Source organism: Dendrobates tinctorius, unplaced genomic scaffold (assembly GCF_039654945.1).
Source record: "Dendrobates tinctorius isolate UK_male_01 unplaced genomic scaffold, ASM3965494v1 ptg000046l, whole genome shotgun sequence".
Classification (NCBI taxonomy): Eukaryota; Metazoa; Chordata; class Amphibia; order Anura; family Dendrobatidae; genus Dendrobates; species Dendrobates tinctorius.
In genome coordinates this window covers 48,215,461-48,237,659 of record NW_027361714.1, presented here as the reverse complement: position 1 = coordinate 48,237,659, position 22,199 = coordinate 48,215,461, and the positions used below count along the sequence as shown (strand labels likewise).

Here is a 22,199-nt window from a genome sequence, read left to right as displayed (position 1 = left end):
ACCATCACTGGCTCAACTGCCCTGGGACACAGCTCTACCCGTGGAGAGCTTCACCATCTCCGCTGCCCTTACACCATCCCAGAGAATCTGCAGTGCAGTGTCGGCTTAACACCTGTATTGCCGAATACCACAGGTGGTGTCACAAATCCCCTTTTCCCCTATTAATTATCCTACCATCTTCCCCCTACATCTGAACTTCCATCATCATCGACATCTGGAAGCCCAGGGCCACGGACCGGGTCACCATCACCACCTTGACACACTTCCCATTCAAAGAGCCTGAATGGCCCGGTACCGAGTACTCCCGGCCCTGCTGGGCGCTCCAACAGCCTCTGCTCTGCCCAAACGCCTCTCAGCTGATTTTACCTCACAGGCGTCCCGTGCGCTCGAAATTCCCCCCCAAACTGTCTGGTCACTTGTGCGCTGCAGTTCTGTCCGCTTAGCCATGCCCCCTTTTCTCAAACACAGAGTACAGTCTGGAGTCTCAAGCTTTCTACCCCGCAATATAAGTGACAGCCCCGACGGTTCTGGACCCTTCATGGAGGAGACATGCCTAGTTAGTTCCTCCCCCTTATACTACAGCTAAAAGAAGTGGAATAATGGAAACTATGTTTTTTTATATGTTGCCCAAGGCACTGGCAGCAACAAAACAAATGTGCAGCACAGAGCTGGACAAGAAAGTAAAAACTACCTCTGATGACTTCTGGGGAGAATTCAGACTCATAAATAAGTTTCAAAATTTTTATAAATTTGGAAAACCTTGTCTCTGGAAATGCCATGTAAAATGAATATGCTAAAACAGCTAAACCACATATTGCACTGTCCCTAGATGTCAGAAGATATAAAAACATCTCCACTTGCTTTGGTCACACCTTTATACACAATGTAAGCTTAGTACTTGGTTCTACATAACCTTTGCTTAAACTGATACTTTTAGCAATGAAGTCAGAAAGAAATGAACTTTAGAAGCAGAATTTCCAAGAAATGATTACCCAAGTGTTTACTATAGCACGCTGTGTCTCCTTATCTAGCAAATGCCGTTTTCCTTACCAACAAGTAATAGAACTAGGCAGTTTTCTTACAAGATCATTGAATAAACAAGTCACATATGAAAAACTTGTATGGCTAGGCAATTGCATGGCACATCAAATTAACATTTCTCATAAAGTATGCAGCTAGCCAGTCATAAGCATCTGATTATTTTTACAATAATATTTGAGGGGTTTTTTTTTCACAAGATCAAATAATCAGGAACTTGGAAAAGCTTTGGCTGTTGAGCTGCTTACATGGAATAACTTTGTTCTGTTCAAATATATATTATGATCTTTTTAATCACATATTTTTCTGGAAACTAGAAATCCTTGTTTCAGAAATAGTGATTCAGCCATGAATTGTGTAATGAATTATATATAGCTCTAATGTGCACATTGACTATTTATTATAATTTTTTCCCCTAGATATCTTTTGACTACACATATCTACGGGATTTTCTGAACGTTAAAAATTCTGATTTATATGCAGTCAAGTTAGTCACATGCTAATGACCTGCCTGGAGTTGTTCATCCTTGAGTCAGTCTCTCATGTTGTTACATGACATTTTCCTGATGTCTATCTCCTGCTTGGTGATGTCCTTTACTCCCAACATGAAGTATCTCCCATCTCTCCTTGCCTGTAGTATGGAAGATCCCATATCACACACAGCTTACAGTATGTCCACTTAGTGGGGTAATTTGAACTTCATGTGCCTCAATGCAAAATCTCCAACATGGCCCCAAACTATCACAGATGTTGGGCTTCTCATATGGGCCAACTGGAATTTTTGGACACCGCTAGGCTCTACGACTTTGGTGCTAGTGAAACTCCTACATCCATTATTGCTCTCCCGTTAATTGGAGAGAACTTTTATGACTATTTGATCTTGAAAATGGCTCCATTCTTAAGGATGTCACAGTGACAGACACAGATATGACAGACTTAACTTGAAAAAGGTTTCTGTTATGAGCTCATTTTCTGCTCCACCAGTTGAGAGTTCTCCTTCCGTTCTCCCTCTGGTGGTGACAGGAGGTAGTGAGGTTGGTTTAATTGGTAGTGATCTGCCACCTGGTGAGGAGGATAACGATTGGATCTCTGGAGTATCAGACTGGATATAAGACAGCCGACGCCCTATCCTGGTGCTGGTGATTCAGTCTGCTTCTCAGGTCTTGGACTCAGCTCTGTTCCAGTCTTCTCAAGTTAAGTTTGTTTTTGCTAATGTTCACACTTGCTCTTGTTGGTCAATTCAGTTTTTTGTGTGGTCGGCCAGCCAGGCTGGGCTGTGCTGAATTTCCACTCTTATTTATCTGTATTTGCCAATTTGCTTTTTTTTGTCCCTTATTAGATTGGCCTCTTTTTGCTCTGTCTCAGAATATTTCAGAGTGCTGATATAGTGGGAGAAGTCTAGTGACTTCAGGGTTAATTTTGCTATCAGATGTGTTGGACATTATTTTTGGTAGGGTGTTTGGCAGATTGCAGACAGTGTCTTTCCTTTCCTGTCCTTTCTAGTTAGTTTGGCCCCATCATTTGCTCAGCCTATTTTCCTGCCTTTGTATGTGTTTTCATCTTGTTTCACCGTCAATACATGTGGGGGGCTGTCTTTCCTTTGGAGTCTGCTCTGGGGCAGTTAGTTTTCCTCTTTTCCTGCTTTAGGCTTATTTAGCTCTCCGGTTGTGACGAGGCGTCTAGGACCAACGTAGGAACGCTCCACGACTGCTGCTAGTTGCGTGTTAGAATCAGGGATCTGCAGTCTGCATAGTTACCAACCTCTCTGGTTTTCTGAGACTTAGCTTGTGTTGTTGTTTTCTTTTTCCTCGGCGACCCATTCATAACAGGTTTCCCCAAGTAAGAGTGTCAAATACAACGGTTGCAACGTGGGTACAAAAATTAGTTGCTCTTAAGACTTTTGATAGTGATGATCATTCCTTCGGATAGATCATCAATATCAGATCATTGGCTGTCCAACACCTGGAACCCCCTGCTCCATTGGCATCCATATCTACATTGTTGTATGCAGCCAAGCAGAAAAGCTCCAATCACTGAGGAGTGACCTTTCCCGTGTGCGGTCACTCAATTCCTATTAAAATGAATGTGAGCTAACCTATAGTATGTGAGTTGTGCTATTTAGTTCTGGGTACTGTTTACATCTGGTGGCTACCAGAGCTTAAAACAATTGGTGATGGTTCTGGGTGTTGGAACAACGCCAGTCTGATAATAATGACCTATGATAAGGATAGGTCATCAATATCAGAAGTCTAGAAAACCCCTTTAATAATTATACAACAGCATTTGTAGTGTTCCTGATGGTTATTGTACAATACTGTGTAATTTCAATTTCTGTTGAGGATAATGTTTACTTCTATTGTTCAACTTTCCCATTCATTTGAAGATAAAATCTGCAATAAAGCCAATTTTTGATTATTTTGCTGATGAATACTCACAGGTTGACAGAAACCAGGGGTGTAGGTATGAGTACTACGAATCAACACTTCATGTGCAGGTGCAGGGGTATCAGTTCAGGTGCAAACTGATGTGTCGGATAAAGATAAGGAGAGGAAACGCCTAGATGAGGATATTTGGCAAAGAGAGAAGTAAAAGATATGTAAGTTCAGGTCAGTCAGGACATTAGAGTCCTAAAGAGGTCTCAATACATATCGCCCTTCCTGATACAATAGATATCCCAAGAAAAAATGGAAGAATGAGGCGCATCACAAGGAGAATAAATACAAATGAATTTTATTGATGCCCATATGGCATAAGAACAAGAGAAGAAACATACAGGTGTGAACACCACACCAGTGATGCATAAATCCATATCAAAGGGGTCACATGACAAGAATTTGTACATGTACACAATGTAGCACATCAACAACAATGTCACATAGGCGCATGTGCGCTAGACAATGTGCTACAAAGGAGACAAAAGAGGATAAAGTGCTATGTAGAGTTGAGCGACTTTTGTTTTTTTAGGGTCGAGTTTCGTTTCGTGAAACCCGACTTTTCCAAAAGTCGGGTCGAGCAAGATCGGCCGATTATAGGGAAAAGTCGGGGTCGTCCCGAAACACGAAACCCAATGTAAGTCAATGGGGAATAAAAGTCGGCAGTGAGAGGAGGACAGGAAACACACCTACAGTGCCCATTTGAATGCCAAAAGCATCAATTCTTCTTACTTAAGCTTGTCAACCTTAATTAACTTCATAATACAAGTTACACACTGAAAAATGGGGGTTATTTGGCTAAAGTTGTGGGGGGGTAGGGCTGGCTCCAGGTTTTCATGTGCCCTGGGCGAAAGAGCGCTCCTTTAACACATACCACAACTCATCATGCTCCGATACGGCAGAGAAATAGCGGTATAGTACAATGAAAAATACTTCACTTTTTACATCTCATGACGAGGCCCATCTATTTCTCCATACAGAATCATTGGTCCCATATAATGTTTGAAACAGTATATGATGAGCTCCACATAATGCTACAGTATATGTTGGTCCCCATGGATGAAGCTCCACTGTCTTATGGGCCCAAATAATGCTCCAAACATAATGGGCCCCATTTCTAATGCTCTAGTGTATAATGGGCCCTGTAAATGCTGCTCCAGTGTCTGATGTCCACCTTTGGAATGTTCCAGTGTATGGTGGGCCCCATCTATCAATCTACAGAGTATAGTGCTCCCCAAAAATTGCTGTCCCAACATTGAAAACAATCAAATAAGTCTCCTCGCTAGGGAATCCCTGTACTAGTCTGGACTCCTCGTCGTCCCCATCTTCCATCTCACTGCACAGTATTTCAACCTTGCAAGTGCTGTGATCTTGAGCAAGCAGGGGGGGCCCACTCATTGGCGACGGCACTGGCACAGGGCCCCTGATAGTACGGTGGTGTGGCTGGACAGACATCTGACTGGGATGATTTAGCGAATCCTGCTTTGAGCAGGGGGTTGGACCAGATGGCCCAGGAGGTCCCTTCCAACTCTACGATTCTATGATTCTATGATGGCGGGTGGGCCAAACCTGCACTTTCATCTGCAGCTTCCTCTTTGTCACCGTGTAAGATGGAACTGTATATGGGAAGGGTAACCTGAGTTTCATCAGGGTCAGATTCAGGCCGTGTAGTATGCGAGGGGAATGTAGTGGTCTGGGTCAATGTACCAGCAGATTCATCGAGCAGTGGCTGGGCATCAGTGCACTTGTGTCGCCCCCAGGAGTACGGTTGCCACAGTGGCATTACCTTCCTCCTAGGGAGTGTGATGTCATGCTTGGGAGCAACGAAGGATCTCTCTAGCAGGTTAACTGATTGGGCGGCGTTATTCCCACGAGTCATGACCCTCCAAACAGCGTTCATGAAGGCAAAGTGTTTGTTTTACGTGGGCAGTATGGTTGCAAAGCTGAACCTTAAAGGAATGTCCAGAAAGGCACCACCAAGAGTGGAGACTACGGCGTAATTTGACTCAACATGGGCAACCTCAACCATGCCAGCTACAGAACAGATGCACACATTGCAAGCTTAATTCCGTTAACGAACGAGACTCCGTCATGCCCCGCGGTCCGAGTCCGGCTTACTAGAGGGACACGTGAGGCTCTGGCACATGAGATTAGCCAATAACTGGTGTGTCATGCCCTTACATGTCCGTGGCTGCATGTGCGCTACACTGAAAAGGCCAGCGTTTGTCGCTTACAGGTGCAGATAACCCGCTGAACAACGTTAGTGATGGGGATCACTGATTACAATTATTACCTGCGAACGATGATTTCCCAGTAAGTGCAGGTCAACCGCAGTTCCGGAATTAGGCCTAACCGTCATTCCTGAAAAAATGAAAAACTTACGTGTGCAAACCACAGGTGCTGTAGCTTGCTTAACAGCTCGCCAGCCGTTCTCACGCCCAGTATGGATTACACGTGATTGCACAAAGGTGAGAAAGGGTACCGTATCCCCGGATAACATGTATGGATAGCGTACACATTCAAAATATATGTCAATACATCAGGAGGCAGGCTCAGACGGTGTTAGGCCCAGTATTGCTTGCACGTGATTGCACAAAGGTGAGAAAGGGTACCGTATCCCCGGATAACATGTATGGATAGCGTACACATTCAAAATATATGTCTATACATCAGGAGGCAGGCTCAGACGGTGTTAGGCCCAGTATGGCTTGCACGTGATTGCACAAAGGTGAGAAAGGGTACCGTATCCCCGGATAACATGTATGGATAGCGTACACATTCAAAATATATGTCTATACATCAGGAGGCAGGCTCAGACGGTGTTAGGCCCAATATGGCTTGCACGTGATTGCACAAAGGTGAGAAAGGGTACCGTATCCCCGGATAACATGTATGGATAGTGTACACATTCAAAATATATGTCTATACATCAAGAGGCAGGCTCAGACGGTGTTAGGCCCAGTATTGCTTGCACGTGATTGCACAAAGGTGAGAAAGGGTACCGTATCCCCGGATAACATGTATGGATAGCGTACACATTCAAAATATATGTCTATACATCAGGAGGCAGGCTCAGACGGTGTTAGGCCCAGTATGGCTTGCACGTGATTGCACAAAGGTGAGAAAGGGTACCGTATCCCCGGATAACATGTATGGATAGCGTACACATTCAAAATATATGTCTATACATCAGGAGGCAGGCTCAGACGGTGTTAGGCCCAATATGGCTTGCACGTGATTGCACAAAGGTGAGAAAGGGTACCGTATCCCCGGATAACATGTATGGATAGCGTACACATTCAAAATATATGTCTATACATCAAGAGGCAGGCTCAGACGGTGTTAGGCCCAGTATGGATTGCACGTGATTGCACAAAGGTGAGAAAGGGTACCGTATCCCCGGATAACATGTATGGATAGCGTACACATTCAAAATATATGTCTATACATCAGGAGGCAGGCTTAGATGGTGTTAGGCCCAGTATGGATTGCACGTGATTGCACAAAGGTGAGAAAGGGTACCGTATCCCCGGATAACATGTATGGATAGCGTACACATTCAAAATATATGTCTATACATCAGGAGGCAGGCTCAGACGGTGTCAGGCACAGTATGGATTTGACGGCCCAGACTACACAGCGGAGGAGCAGGGAGAGGTAAAGATTGCAAATGCTGGGGCCCTGCCCAAGCAAGGGGGGCCCACTCGTGGGCGTCGGTACTGGCACTGGGCCCCTCATAGTACGGCGGTGTGTCTGACGGCGGGTGTGCACCACCACCGTCAGAGACACTTGATTGCACTATGAGGGACCCTGTGCCAGAGCCCGCGCCCAAGAGTCGGCCTACCCACCTGTCCAGGGCAGCAGCACTTGCACGGTGTCGTGCACTAGGTGGTGACCCCGGCCATGGGGGGGGGGAGGCAGCACAGTTAAGGAGTTTTAGAAAGTGGCATATGTTGATGTTGGACATTCAGCTGATGCAAAAGGCGAAATAGGTCAAGTCCCAGGAAGAGGTGGACCAAAGCAAGCCATTTTTCTGTCACCCTATGTATCATCAGGGGAAGGTGGGACAAAATCCTTGGAAACCCATGCATGGTTCATTTTAATGAAGGTTAGATCATCCACATTTTGGGTTGACAGATGGGTCCTTTTTTCTGTCAGGATTGATCCAGCTGCACTGAAGACTCTTTCCGATAGCACACTTGCAGCTGGGCAAGCGAGCTCCTGTAAGGCATATTGTGCCAATTCAGGCCAGGTGTCCAGTTTAGCGGCCCAATAGTCAAAGGGGAATGACCTGTGTGGGAGAACATCGATATGGGAGGAAAAGTAGTTTGTAACCATAGTTGACAACTGCTGTCTCCTGTCACTTTCCATCGATGCAGTATTACCAGTTGTGTGAGCGGTACTTGAAAAATCAGTCCACAACATTGTCATGAAACCCCTGTCTCCAACGCCACTTCTGCTGTGTGCACCATGAACACCTCTGCCAAGCTGCCCCCGGCCCGTATGGCTCGTGTGAGAACCATCACTGCTGCTGTGTGCTGGGAATGCCTCAAGCAACCGATTTACCAGAGTTGCTTGTTTATTAGCCAATATTAGGTCAAGGTTCTCCTGTGGCATGATGTTTTGTAATTTGCCTTTATAGCGTGGATCCAGGATGCTGGCCAACCAGTAGTCGTCATCGTTCATCATTTTGGCAATGCGGGGGTCCCTTTTTAGGATCTGCAAGGCATAATCTGACATGTGGGCCAATGTTCCCGGTGTCAATGATGCACTGCGAGTGCTGGTTGGAGGAGCACTTTCTGGCAAATCCACATCCCTCCAGTCACGCACAAACCCTGTACCAGACCTTGCCACGCCAACATTTTCACATGCCCCACGAGATGCATCCTCCTCCCCTATGTAATCATCCCCATCATCATCCTCTTCCTCCTCTTCTTCCTCCACCTCGTCCAGGAGAGGTCCCTGAGCAGACAATGGCTGAATGTCATCAATGATTCCCTCCTCCTCTTCCTCCTCATCAACATTGGCTGCAGACGCCTGCTCCTTAAGGTGCGTCAAAGTTTGCATGAGCAGACGCATAAGTGGGATGCTCATGCTTAGGATGGCGTCGTCTGCGCTTACCAGCCGTGTGCATTCCTCAAAACACTGAAGGACTTTACAGAGGTCTTTCAGCTTCGACCACTGCACACCTGTCAACTCCATGTCTGCTCTCAAAGTGCCTGGCCGTGTATCCTCCCACAAATGCATTATGGCCTGCCTCTGCTCGCACAGCCGCTCCACCATGTGCAGGGTGGAGTTCCACCTTGTTGCAATGTCGATAATGAGGCGGTGGTTGGGAAGGTGGAGCAATCGCTGCAGCTTCTGCATATGAACGGAGTGTACAGGCGACCGGCGGATGTGCGCGCACAGTCTTCGCACCTTCTGGAGCAGGGCTGTTAACTCCGGATAATTTTTGAGGAAGCACTGCACCACCAGGTTCAAGGTGTGAGCCAAGCAAGGTATGTGGCTGAGTTTTGAAAGGGCTATGGCTGCCACAAAATTACGGCCGTTATCACTAACTACCTTGCCTGCCTCAAGATGTACACTGCCCAGCCATGACTCAGTTTGTCGCTTCAAGTACTCGGCCAGCACCTCGGCGGTGTGTCTGTCGCCCAAACACATCATCTGCTACACAGCCTGCTGACGCTTTCCACTAGCTGCTCGATAGGGGGACACCTCGTGTGCAACAGTGGCAGCTGCAGATGGAGTGCTCGTACGACTGCGCTCTGTGGACGAGCTTTCGTTTCTGGAGGAGGAGGAGGAGGAGGGTCGAACGCCTACAGCCAACTGTTTCCTATACCGTGGGCTAGGCAGCACTTTCCCACCACCGCTGTCCCCTGTGGACCCTGCATCCACCACATTAACCCAGTGCGCAGTGATGGACACGTAACGGCCCTGGCCATGCCGACTGGACCATGCATCAGTTGTGAGGTGCACCTTTCCACTCACTGACTGCTTGAGTGCATGGACAATGCGGTCTTTTACATGATGGTGGAGGGCTGGGATGGCTTTGCGAGAGAAGAAGTGGCGACTGGGTAGGTCATAGCGTGGTACTGCATAGGCCATGAGTTCACGGAAAGCTGCGCTTTCCACCAACCGATAGGGCATCATCTCAAACGAGATTAGTTTGGCAATGTGGGCGTTCAAACCCAGTGTATGCGGATGAGAGACTGAGTACTTTCTTGACCTACTCATAGTGTCTGGGAGGGTGAGCTGGACTTGAGAGCTGCATATGGTGGAAGTAGCGGTGGACAGGGTGGACTGAGAGAGGGTTGATGATGGTGATGGAGTTGGTGTTCTTTCTGATGGCCTAGATTCAGTATTTCGTTGATATAACAGTGGGATTCCCTGACTGCTGTGGCCTTGCAACGACACCTCAACATTTGCTGCTGTGGTAACCGGTGGGCTTACAGTGGGGGAAACAATGTAGCGTTGCTGACTACCTTCTTTGTGATCAGTTGCACATGTGGCACTTGAGGTTTGGTGTTGTGTCCACGCTTGCAAGTGCATGGTGGTTAAATGTCTAAGCATGCAAATGGTATTCAAATTTTTCAGATTTTTCCCTCGGCTAAAGGTCTTTGCGCACTTCTTACAGATAACCTTGGCCTGATCATGAGGATTTTGTTCAAAAAAGTGCCACACTGCACTCTTCCTACTTTGGCAGACATTTTGCGGCCTAGCACGCTGTGATGTTTTGACCCTCTGGACAAGCTGTCCAGCAACTCTTTTGATTTTTGGAACCTGTCTTTGGAGTGCTCCGGGCCTGCCAGATAACAGCTGTTGCGATGTCGATGTCTGCTGTGGATGCTCCTCATTTAAGCTATTGGAAGCAGCACCCTCTTCCCCCAATGGATGCCAATCTGGGTCAACAACTGGGTCATCCATCACCTCCTCTTCAATGTCATGTGCACCTTCCTCTGTGTCACCGTGTATGGTGATATAGTGTGCGGGAAGGGGCACCTGAGTCTCATCAGGGTCAGAATCTGGCTCTGTACACTGCGAGGACAATGTAGTGCTCTGAGTGAATGTACCAGCAGAATCATCTATCAGCGGCTGTGCATCAGTGCACTCCATGTCAGATTCATCTTGGCCTGGGTAATTCACCATTTCACTTGATAATCCAGGCATGGTGTGTGAAAACAGCTCCATGGAGTAATCAGTAGTATGGCCTGCGTCATCCTTCAATCTTGGTTGGGGTGAAGGACACAAGGAATGGTGTGGTTCATGAACATGAGCCTCCAATGACGACTCGGTGCTTTTACTTTTTACAACTTCAGAAGAGGAGGCGATAGAGCTGGAGGCTGAGTCAGCAATGTAAGACAAAACTTTTTCCTGATGCTCCGGCTTTAAAAGCGGTTTGCCAACTCCTAGAAAACTAAGCCTTCGAAGCCTTATGGAGCCAGACGATGACGCAGGCTCAACACCTCCTGCATTCGGTCCTATTTTGCTCTTGCCACTACCATCAGATCCACCACCAACACCATCATTACCAGCTGCCAACCCCCGCCCAATTCCACGGCCTCTTCCACCAGCCTTCCTCATTTTTTGTAGAAATGTAGACAAAATCCAACAAACTATATAGTAATGTAAAACAAGGTACAAGGTGTCTATAGGACAGGGGAGATTTTGAATTTCTGCACACACTTGTGGACACTGGACACTTATGGATTGTGTGAGGCCCACTGAATATCACAGCGCTATGTCACAGGCTCGATGGCACAGGTGTGAAAAAAGTGACTACAGGATAAGGGAGATTTTGAATTTCTGCACACACTTGTGGACACTGGACACTTATGGATTGTGTGAGGCCCACTGAATATCAGAGCGCTATGTCACAGGCTCGATGGCACAGGTGTGAAAAAAGTGACTACAGGATAAGGGAGATTTTGAATTTCTGCACACACTAGTGGACACTGGACACTTTTGGATTGTGTGAGGCCCACTGAATATCAGAGCGCTATGTCACAGGCTCGATGGCACAGGTGTGAAAAAAGTGACTACATGATAAGGGAGATTTTGAATTTCTGCACACACTAGTGGACACTGGACACTTTTGGATTGTGTGAGGCCCACTGAATATCAGAGCGCTATGTCACAGGCTCGATGGCACAGGTGTGAATAAAGTGACTACAGGATCACAGAGATTTTGAATTTCTGCACACACTTGTGGACACTGGACACTTATGGATTGTGTGAGGCCCACTGAATATCACAGCGCTATGTCACAGGCTCGATGGCACAGGTGTGAAAAAAGTGACTACAGGATAAGGGAGATTTTGAATTTCTGCACACACTAGTGGACACTGGACACTTTTGGATTGTGTGAGGCCCACTGAATATCAGAGCACTATGTCACAGGCAGAAATTGGCTAGTGTATCACAAACTACAAGGTGTATGTAGAATTGGGCAGAATAGGAATCTCCCTAGAGTGTAGGTCTGTAAGAACGGAACAAGTCCTCCACTTATCCTTCCACAGTGACACACAGACAGCTTCACTGTGGCCGTGATAACAGCCGTTACACGGTACTGAGAGGAGCGTGCACGTACATTGTTGTCCGGTGTACGTAAAATTGTCAAGCTCCGTGTTTTTTAAGTATACGGACTGACACACGCTGTCTCTCTATAGTTTTGAATGTGATCAAACAGCAAATATATTTAACTGTTTGAAAGCTAGACAAAACTAGTAGGTGCAGGTCTGTAAGAACGGAACATGTCCTCGACTTATTCTCACAGAGTGACACACAGATAGCTTCACTGTGGCCGTGATAACAGCCGTTACACGGTACTGAGAGGAGCGTGCACGTACACGGCTGTCCGGTGTACGTAAAATTGTCAAGCTCCGTGTTTTTTAAGTATACGGACTGACACACGCTGTCTCTCTATAGTTTTGAATGTGATCAAACAGCAAATATATTTAACTGTTTGAAAGCTAGACAAAACTAGTAGGTGCAGGTCTGTAAGAACGGAACATGTCCTCGACTTATTCTCACAGAGTGACACACAGATAGCTTCACTGTGGCTGTGATAACAGCCGTTACACGGTACTGTGTGAGGAGCGTACACCGCTGTATGGTGTGAAAAAATGCACGCTCAGTACCTCAGCAGGACAAAAAAAAAAATTGGGATTGCTTTTAAAAAAGCAGTTTGCAGAGCAGTGGGTAAACAGCAATGCAGCTGTCAGGAAGCCTTAGAAGGCTGCCTAACAACCAACACTGCTGATCCACCACAATATAGCCTCCCCTTGCACTGCACACACAGTGACTGGTGTGTTGTACAGGCAAAATCGCTAGCAGCAGAAGCAGTTTTTTTTTCTTCTTCCCCGCCTAACGCTCTCCCTACAGAATCAGCAGCAGCAACCTCTCCCTATGCTAAGATCGGCAGAAGTAAGATGGCGGTCGGCGTGCACGCCCTTTTATAACCCCTGTGACGCCCACCAAAGCAAGCCAATCACTTGCATGCCCTTCTGAAAGATGGTGGTGACCCCTGCCTATGTCATCACGTTGCCCACAGTGTCCGTGGATCCTGGTTGGCTGAAAAAGAGCGCAAAACAAACTTTTGAAACGCGACTTTGGCGCGTAAGTCGCCGACCTCGTGGCCGACCTCATCCTAGGGTCGGGTTTCGTTTCATGAAACCCGACTTTGCCAAAAGTCGGCGACTTTTGAAATTTTTCGACCCGTTTCGCTCAACTCTAGTGCTATGTGCATACCTGAATATAATGTACACAGTACATCCAATCTTGACAGAGGACAATGGCCAAAAGGTATATGACAACTGACTATGTATCCAATGATATGAGTGACTATAAGGTATCAAGAGATCAAAATGACCTCTACTAAGTTAAATATCAGAGTAAGTATAAGCATGATGATAGAGATAGGCAAACATAATATATAAATGTAAAAATGTAAAAATATACGTATAGGCACATACTTTAAATAGCGCTGCCTATTGCATCAATGCCCACTAATCAGACAAACCATATACCAATCAAAGATGTATACAAAAATCCAAGTATTAATGTGTGGCCCAGATACTGGCGCATGGAAATAGCATAACCCCCCGAGGAAGCTGACGGCGGGGTTTGTCTTCTCACCCCCAGGTATGCATCCAGCACTTTGCTGATACTTGCTCTATATGAATAAGGGTCTGTTATGTTCAGTGGGCATTGTGCAATTATTTTAGGCTGCTATTTTCCATGCGCCAGTATCTGGACCACACATTAATACTTGGAATTTTTGTATACATCTTTGATTGGTATATGGTTGTCTGATTAGTGGGCATTGATGCAATAGGCAGCACTATTTAAAGTATGTACCTATACGTATATTTTTACATTTTTACATTTATATATTATGTTTGCCTATCTCTATCATCATGCTTATACTTACTCTAATATTTAACTTAGTAGAGGTAATTTTGATCTCTTGATACCTTATAGTCACTCATATCATTGGATACATAGTCAGTTGTCATATACCTTTTGGCCATTGTCCTCTGTCAAGATTGGATGTACTGTGTACATTATATTCAGGTATGCACATAGCACTTTATCCTCTTTTGTCTCCTTTGCAGCACATTGTCTAGCGCACATGCGCCTATGTGACATTATTGTTGATGTGCTACATTGTGTACATGTACAAATTCTTGTCATGTGACCCCTTTGATATGGATTTATGCATCACTGGTGTGGTGTTCACACCTGTATGTTTCTTCTCTTGTTCTTATGCCATATGGGCATCAATAAAATTCATTTGTATTTATTCTCCTTGTGATGCGCCTCATTCTTCCATTTTTTCTTGGGATATCAGTCAGGACATTAGGCAGCCTTGCAAAAAGGTTTGTGTTTTTTGTGCAATGTAGGGGGATGTTAATTTGGCACAAAATATAAGTTCAAGCATGAGTGCTCCAGTTGTGGCATATCGCATGGAGCAGCAAGTATGGGAAGCAGAGAGGGGGGTGATAGTTTTGAGAAAAGGGGAGTAGAAGAAATGCTCCCCTTTCTAAATAGATATCCTGATAGGGCTGCTGCTGATTTACTGGAAAAAGGTTTTAGGGAGCGGTCTGAAATTCTGTTTGTTGAGGGGTCATCCAGGTTGTCTACAAAAATTTTAAATCGGCTTTACAATTTACAGAGGTTGTAATAGAAAAATTAGGTAAAGAGGTGACTTTGGGGTGGATGTCTGGACCTTTTCTAGAGCCTCCTTTGAGTAACCGGAGAGTTTCCCCTTTTACAAAAAAGGAGCCAAAAAAAGTTTTGGTTAATCCATTATTTGTCATTTCTGAAAAGGCCGTCGGTCAATCACGGCATTGATCCTGATCTGTGTTCAGGGGTTTATACTGTACCTCATTTGATACAGCCATCCACTGGGTTTGTTTGTCTGGTAGTGGGGGGAACTGTGGGCAAAAATGGATATAGAAGAGGCGTTTCGGTTGTTACCGTTTTTTTCTGACAGCATGTATCGGTTGTTTTTGGGAGGGAAAATATTTTGTTGATTGTTGTCTTTCGATGGTTTGTTTGATGTCGGGTGCATCCTTCGAATTGCTCAGCATGTTTCAATGTGCATTGGGCCGGCGGACTCAGGGAATTGTTCACTTCTGTTGCATACCATGGAAAGTATGGCTTGTACGTTTGGTTTCCCGCTAATGGAAGAAGAAACGGTCGGTCCAGTCACGGATCTGTTTTCTGGACATTGTCATAGATTCCGTAGCTTTGGAATGTAGGTTGGTGGAGGAAAAATTGAGGGAGCTGAAGATAGAGGTTGAGAAAGCTAAAAAGGTTCACAAGGTAACGCTGAGGGAATTGCAGTCCCAGCTTGGCAAACTCAACTTTGCATGCTGAATTATGCAGATGGGGAGAGTGATTTGTCATCAGTTGGCAATGGTAACCTCAGGTGTGAGGACATCCCATCATATAAGGGAGAATTGCAGGATGACCTGGAAGTCTGGTCAGAATTGTTGCAGATTTATTATGGAAGATCTCTATGGATAGAGCTTCTGACTAGTGCATGACTTTTGGAAATATTCACGGATTCCACAGGTACTTTTGGTTTTGAAGCTAACTGTCAGGGCAGTTAGTGTTATGAAAACTGGCCTGTAAATTGGAAAAATTCAGCCTTTACAAATAACCTCATTTTGCTTGAACTGTTTCCCATTGTGGTATCTTTACCCTTATGGAGTGACAGGTTAAGGAACAAAAAAAGTAAAATTTTTCTGTGACAACATGGGTGTGTTGGTTGCAATTAATTCAATGTCGGCTTCATTGCCCTCCGTGGTGAAGACATTGCAACAGCTAGTGCTATAAAGTTTAGCACTGAATGCATGGGTGGTAGCTAAACATTTACAAGGTGTGGATAATCCAATTGTTGACACCATCTCTCGTTCACAGTGAAAGCGTTTTTGGGAGGTGGGGGCATTGGTAGAGGAATCGGGTATGGAATGTCCGATGGAATTATGGAACCTGTCATTCAAGCGGCAAAGGGTTTGATCGGTGTATCTTTAAAAACAAGAATACTTACGATAGGGCTTGGACTAAGTGGGAGCATTGGAAGGCTTCATTAGACAGTGGTATAGAGGTGGTGGGCTTGTTGATATTATTTGTAGGACATTGCAAGGTGAAGGCAAGTTGATATATATCATCAATAAGTTTATGTTAGTAAATCATTTCTGGTGGTACAGGCTTTAAAAGGTTGGCGCAGGGGTCAATTAGGGTTGAACAAATGTCATCCAGTTTCATATGAGTTGCTACAACTTTTAGGGAAGGGAACGGAATTGGTTTGTATGTCGGATTGGGTTAATTGATTTAAATTGGCTTTTTCCTTAGCATTTTTTGGGGCTTTCAGATTTGAGTTGATTAGCCCTTCAAAAAGAAGTAGAGGAGGGTTGTCAAAGGAAGATGTGATTTTGTACAGTGACAAAGTCCAGGTTTTCATTTGCATATTCAAAACGGATCCCGAAGGTAAGGGGTTCAGAATAGTCATAGTAAAATAGTAACATAGTTAGCAAGGCCGAAAAAAGACATTTGTCCATTCAGTTCAGCCTATATTCCATCAGAATAAATCCCCAGAACTACGTCCTTTTTTAGGTCCCAGGGTCCCCCATGTGCTTGATACATTGTTTAAGGGATTTTGGACCTAGGCATGGTCCTTTTAACTCCCCCCTTTTGATCTATCAATCAGGTCTATTTTGACTTGTTATCAACTTTTGGCAGTCCTCAAGGGATATCTAGTACCTGGTGGACTGAGTGTGTCCCATTATAGTGGTCATTCATTGAGAATAGGGGCTGCAACAGAGGCTGCCTGACATGGTTTAAATGATGAGGTTATTGAACGCTTGGGGAGGTGGGAAGCTGCAAGGTTTCAGTCCTATGTTCGGCCTGCATGGCTGTGAGATAGGGCCCCAGGCCCCAGTTTTTGAGGTTATGCAAGGGGCAGGATGTTAAGTGTTTTTTGGCATAGTGTTTCAGTTATTGCTCTTATCGGCAATAGCTTTATTTTCACAGGTGCAAACTCTCTTTTGGTGTGGATCATGGGTCACTCGTTCATTTTTTAGGCAGCTCTTTCACCGTTGTTGCGTCCTGCCAGGAGTCAACTGGGGTTTGCGAGACAGGAAGCACTGCTGCAGTGGATGGGAACCCATGGTATGGTGTGGCAGCAAACTCTTCCGGAGTTCCATCTTTTTGCCAGGTTGGACCCGGCTCCTGATGTTTTTTTTAGTGCTTCATGTGGGGTGGTAAATATCTGGGCAAGAAGCATTCTGTGAGCTTATCAAAGATATTAAGTTTGATCTGCTAAAGTTATGGGTAATGTTTCTTAAGATGGTTACAGTGTGGTTGGATATTATTCCGAGGAAAGTTTGCTGAGGAGGCGTTCAGTTAATACTGTTAATAAGGCAAGGATCAAGGTTAACAGGGCAGTGGACAAATTCATAGCAATGTAAGGGGCAGTAGCGGTCTGTCATTCTGTGCTTGAATCTGGCAAGGTGGAATTTTGAAGACGTAATGGCGTGCTTTTGAATGCAATAGGTCACTGACAATCCAAGAAGGGATCAAACTTAGTCTAAAGTTATGGAGGGATGTCAATGTTTGATGGGTCCAAACATTTACATTGGTGGCAGGGGGGATAAAGTCCTTGAAGTTGGAGCTAAGGCTCATAAGGGATAGTTGTGAGGGAGCCAGTAATGGTTCTGGATATCCTAGGTGGACTTAATTTGGTCATGGAGAGTAGTGGGACATCTGCAGAAAGGGGCCTTGGTGGGTCTGTGGGTAGTTGTTAAAATAAGATGCCAGGTTGTTTTTCATTTAGGTGCTTCTGACCAGGTGTAGAGTTAGCGAGAGGTAATACGACCTGAGCAGTCATGGCATACTGTACATACAGTTAGGTCCATATATATTTGGACAGAGACAACATTTTTCTAATTTTGTTTCTAGACATTACCACAATGAATTTTAAACAATCTTAAACAAAATAATTCAGATGCAGTTGAAGTTCAGACTTTCAGCTTTCATTTGAGGGTATCCACATTAAAATTGGATGAAGGGTTTAGGAGTTTCAGCTCCTTAACATGTGCCACCCTGTTTTTATAGGGACCAAAAGTAATTGGACAATTGACTCCAAGGCTATTTCATGGACAGGTGTGGGCAATCCCTTCGTTATAGCATTCTCAATTAAGCAGATAAAAGGGCTGGAGTTGATTTGAGGTGTGGTGCTTGCATTTGGAAGGTTTTGCTGTGAAGGAAACACGCTGTCAAAGCAGGTGAAACAAGCCATCCTTAAGCTGCAAAAACAGAAAAACCCATCCGAGAAATTGCTACAACATTAGGAGTGGCAAAATCTACAGTTTGGTATATCCTGAGAAAGAAAGCACTAGTGAACTCATCAATGCAAAAAGACCTGGGCGCCCACGGAAGACAACAGTGGTGGATGATCGCAGAATAATCTCCATGGTGAAGAGAAACCCCTTCACAACAGCCAACCAAGTGAAAAACACTCTCCAGGAGGTAGGCGTATCAATATCCAAATCTACCATAAAGAGAAGACTGCATGAAAGTAAATACAGAGGGTTCACTGCACGATGCAAGCCACTCATAAGCATCAAGAATAAAAAGGCTAGACTGGACTTTGCTAAAAAACATCTAAAAAAAGCCAGCACAGTTCTGGAAGAACATTCTTTGGACAGATGAAACCAAGATCAACCTCTACCAGAATGATGGAAAGAGAAAAGTATGGTGAAGGCGTGGTACAGCTCATGATCCAAAGCATACCACATCATCTGTTAAACACGGCGGAGGCAGTGTGATGGCTTGGGCATACATGGCTGCCAGTGGCACTGGGTCACTAGTGTTTATTGATGATGTGACACAGGACAGAAGCAGCCAAATGAATTCTGAGGTATTCAGAGCCATACTGTGTGCTCAGATCCAGCCAAATGCAGCCAAACTGATTGGTCGTCATTTCATACTACAGATGGCTAATGACCCAAAATATAAAACCAAAGCCACCCAGGAGTTTATTAAAGCAAAGAAGTGGAATATTCTTGAATGGCCAAGTCAGTCACCTGATCTCAACCCAAGTGAGCATGCATTTCACTTGTTAAAGACTAAACTTCAGACAGAAAGGGCCACAAACAAACAGCAACTGAAAACCACCGCAGTGAAGGCCTGGCAGAGCATCAAAAAAGAGGAAACACAGCGTCTGGTGATGTCCATGAGTTCAAAACTTCAGGCAGTCATTGCCAACAAAGGGTTTTCAACCAAGTACTAGAAATGAACATTTTATTTACAATTATTTAATCTGTCCAATTACTTTTGGTCCCTTTAAAAACAGGGTGGCACATGTTAAGGAGCTGAAACTCCTAAACCCTTCATCCAATTTTAATGTGGATACCCTCAAATGAAAGCTGAAAGTCTGAACTTCAACTGCATCTGAATTGCTTTGTTTAAAATTCATTGTGGTAATGTCTAGAACCAAAACTAGAAAAATGTTGTCTCTGTCCAAATATATATGGACCTAACTGTATAGTGGGCTTGCCAGAGTTATGGTGCTTCGAGGACCATTCCCCTTCCATATTTGGGGATATGTTGTGTATTTAATAAAAGGCTGCTGTGGTCAATTATTTCCATCCAGTTGTGTCTACAGTACTCTCTTTATTTCAGGCAGGAATTCGGGGTTCAAGGTAACGTGGGGACTCATGGCCTGGGGGAAGCTGGGGAAGGAGGTAAGGAAGGGAATATGCTGGAGTGACTTCCAATAACCTTCAACATGTAGTAAAAAAGGCACAAAAATGGTTGAACACAACAGCACAAAAATTAAGAAGGCAGAAGAGAAATATCCACTGTGCTTCCAGGCAACATGTTTCAGACCTGCATGATCCTTTGTAAAGCCTTTTTGTGCTGTTATGTTAAACCATTTTTTGTGCCTTTTATACCATCTGATTAATAAAGCAATTATTTTAAGAAGATGTGAGTACCAGCTATCGTTTGGATTGTTGCTATTACTGGAGTATTTTGCCGTGCACCTGAACAGATGAGTTTATTACTCCTTTTTCACATTCTGTAATACTTATATAGTAGTAAATGCCACAAAATAATGTATCAGCACATTTTCTATTATAAGGATCAACTAGACAAACCCTCTAAAACAAAATATACAGTTACCACATAGAGTCGTAGTACAACACACAAAAATACACCTTATTCTGCATTCCTGAAATCGATCCTATGTAACGGCAGAATTGTATCACATTCTTTTACTATGACTATAGAATCCATAACATCTTGTGGTCTGAGTGATAGCTTTTGTAAAACCAATCATAGAGGCAGCAGTATGTTTGTTAAAAGTTAAAATAGACTGTAACTGATATTCATGACAAAACTAAGGAAATAGCCATTGTCCCAGATATACTTTACAAACGTATCTTTATTTATTTCTTCTTAAAATCTTAAGTGTGGTATCATACAAATGCCAGGGACAGAAAACCCTGCTTTTGCTTTCGAACTACAACAATGAGCAGGGAACCTGTCATCTGATTCATGCTGCAGGAATCTGGCTGCATGGCTGTAGCCAGGTAATTCTTTTTCCTGAAACACTGGAATTTTAGAGAAAACATAGTTTGAGCTGCTGGCCGAGGACCATATGGAGAAATTAGATTATTCCTGCATCACCCAGGCCATCTTCTTTCCGCACTACTTCAGCTGATTGACAGGTCTGTCCCTATGTACACAAACAGGAGTCACCTGTCAATCAACTAGTCCAATAATGTCTCCGACCAGTGTCTCCCTGCACTGCTCTATTTGATAGACAGGTCTGTTTTCCTTGTGTGTACATAAGGAGAAACCTGTAAATCAACCTGCCAGTTTCGGGGAGAAGCCAGCCGGGGACTATTGCGGACTAGTCTTGACTCTCCCTATGGCCATGGCCTGATCTTCAAACTATGCTTTCTCTGAAACTCCAGAGCCCTGCAAAGACAAGCATATCTGGCTGCAATTGTACAGTCAGGTTCTGATTCATGCTGCAGAAGCAACAACGGACATGAATCAAGTGACAGCTTCCGCTTAATCATAGACATAGGATCTGTAAATATACAATTATATACGCTGTGTCATTCCTAGCTTAATGGGGACAGGTGACAGGTGAACTTTGCCATGAAACAAAATGGAGATGTTACTTCAGGTAGAGTACACGGCGGCATTGAGAAGGTTAAACAACCATTCAGGGGTGGTGATCATAAATGCAAATTGAGCAATCGAGAAACGTGATGGATGTCTTAACTAGACTTCCCCTAGGTATTTACATTAGACAAGACCTAATTAATCATTTTGAATAATTTGAATAATTTCTTATTTTTTATAATTAGTATTCACTGGGTACATTCGGGTAGAGCTGTGATTGTTCTCAACCCACCATGCGTTAATAACAGAGTATGACAAAACATGCCGTTTGTTCACTTTTTTATTATGTAATGACTGATGACATGATTCTGAAACGCGTTTGCTCTGTATTTTAACATTTTTTATGTGGTGCTGGTTGCATTTTCTTCCTAAAGGCTTCTCTGACATTTTTTTTTTTGCATTTCTATGAGTGCAGTCTTGCTCCCCAATATTTATATTTGTGGCTAGTAGACATTTTTTAAGCCAACAAAATATACTCAATTTAATCCATATTTTGAATACATGAAAAAAAAGAGAAAAGAGACACAGGATAACATGCACACAACAGCAGAATGTCCAAGTGAAAAAAGGCTTTTATTTGACATACAATAGCCAGGAAGGTCCAAGTGTACAATAAAAACAATTAAAAACCACAAATAGAACAAAAGTGGGCAGGTGAAGAAATCATGCAGTATACAGAAAGAGAAATAATTATATCATTACATATACCAAGTATGCATTCACAACAATGCCCTCTATCACCATGTAATATGCATAGAATATTTAGTATAAAGATATGGACAAATTGCAACAGTAAAATCTGATCAAGCTAATAGTCACTTAAATAATGAGGAAAATACGCAAATAGTGACAAATGGTAGGTATATGAACAATCCAAATGTTTACCATGCAAGTCCATAGATAATCTATGTTGTGAATGCATACTTGGTATATGTAATGATATAATTATTTCTCTTTCTGTATACTTCATGATTTCTTCACCTGCCCACTTTTGTTCTATTTGTGGTTTTTAATTGTTTTTAT

General features: G+C 44.0%; 1 protein-coding gene across 2 annotated transcripts in view; it reads left to right on the top strand.

The window, feature by feature from the left end:
* The window catches only part of LOC141089464 (interleukin-20 receptor subunit alpha-like), an 87,916-nt gene that overhangs the window by 27,952 nt on the left and 37,765 nt on the right, over window positions 1–22,199 (top strand). The gene's annotated exons all lie outside the window — the stretch shown is intronic.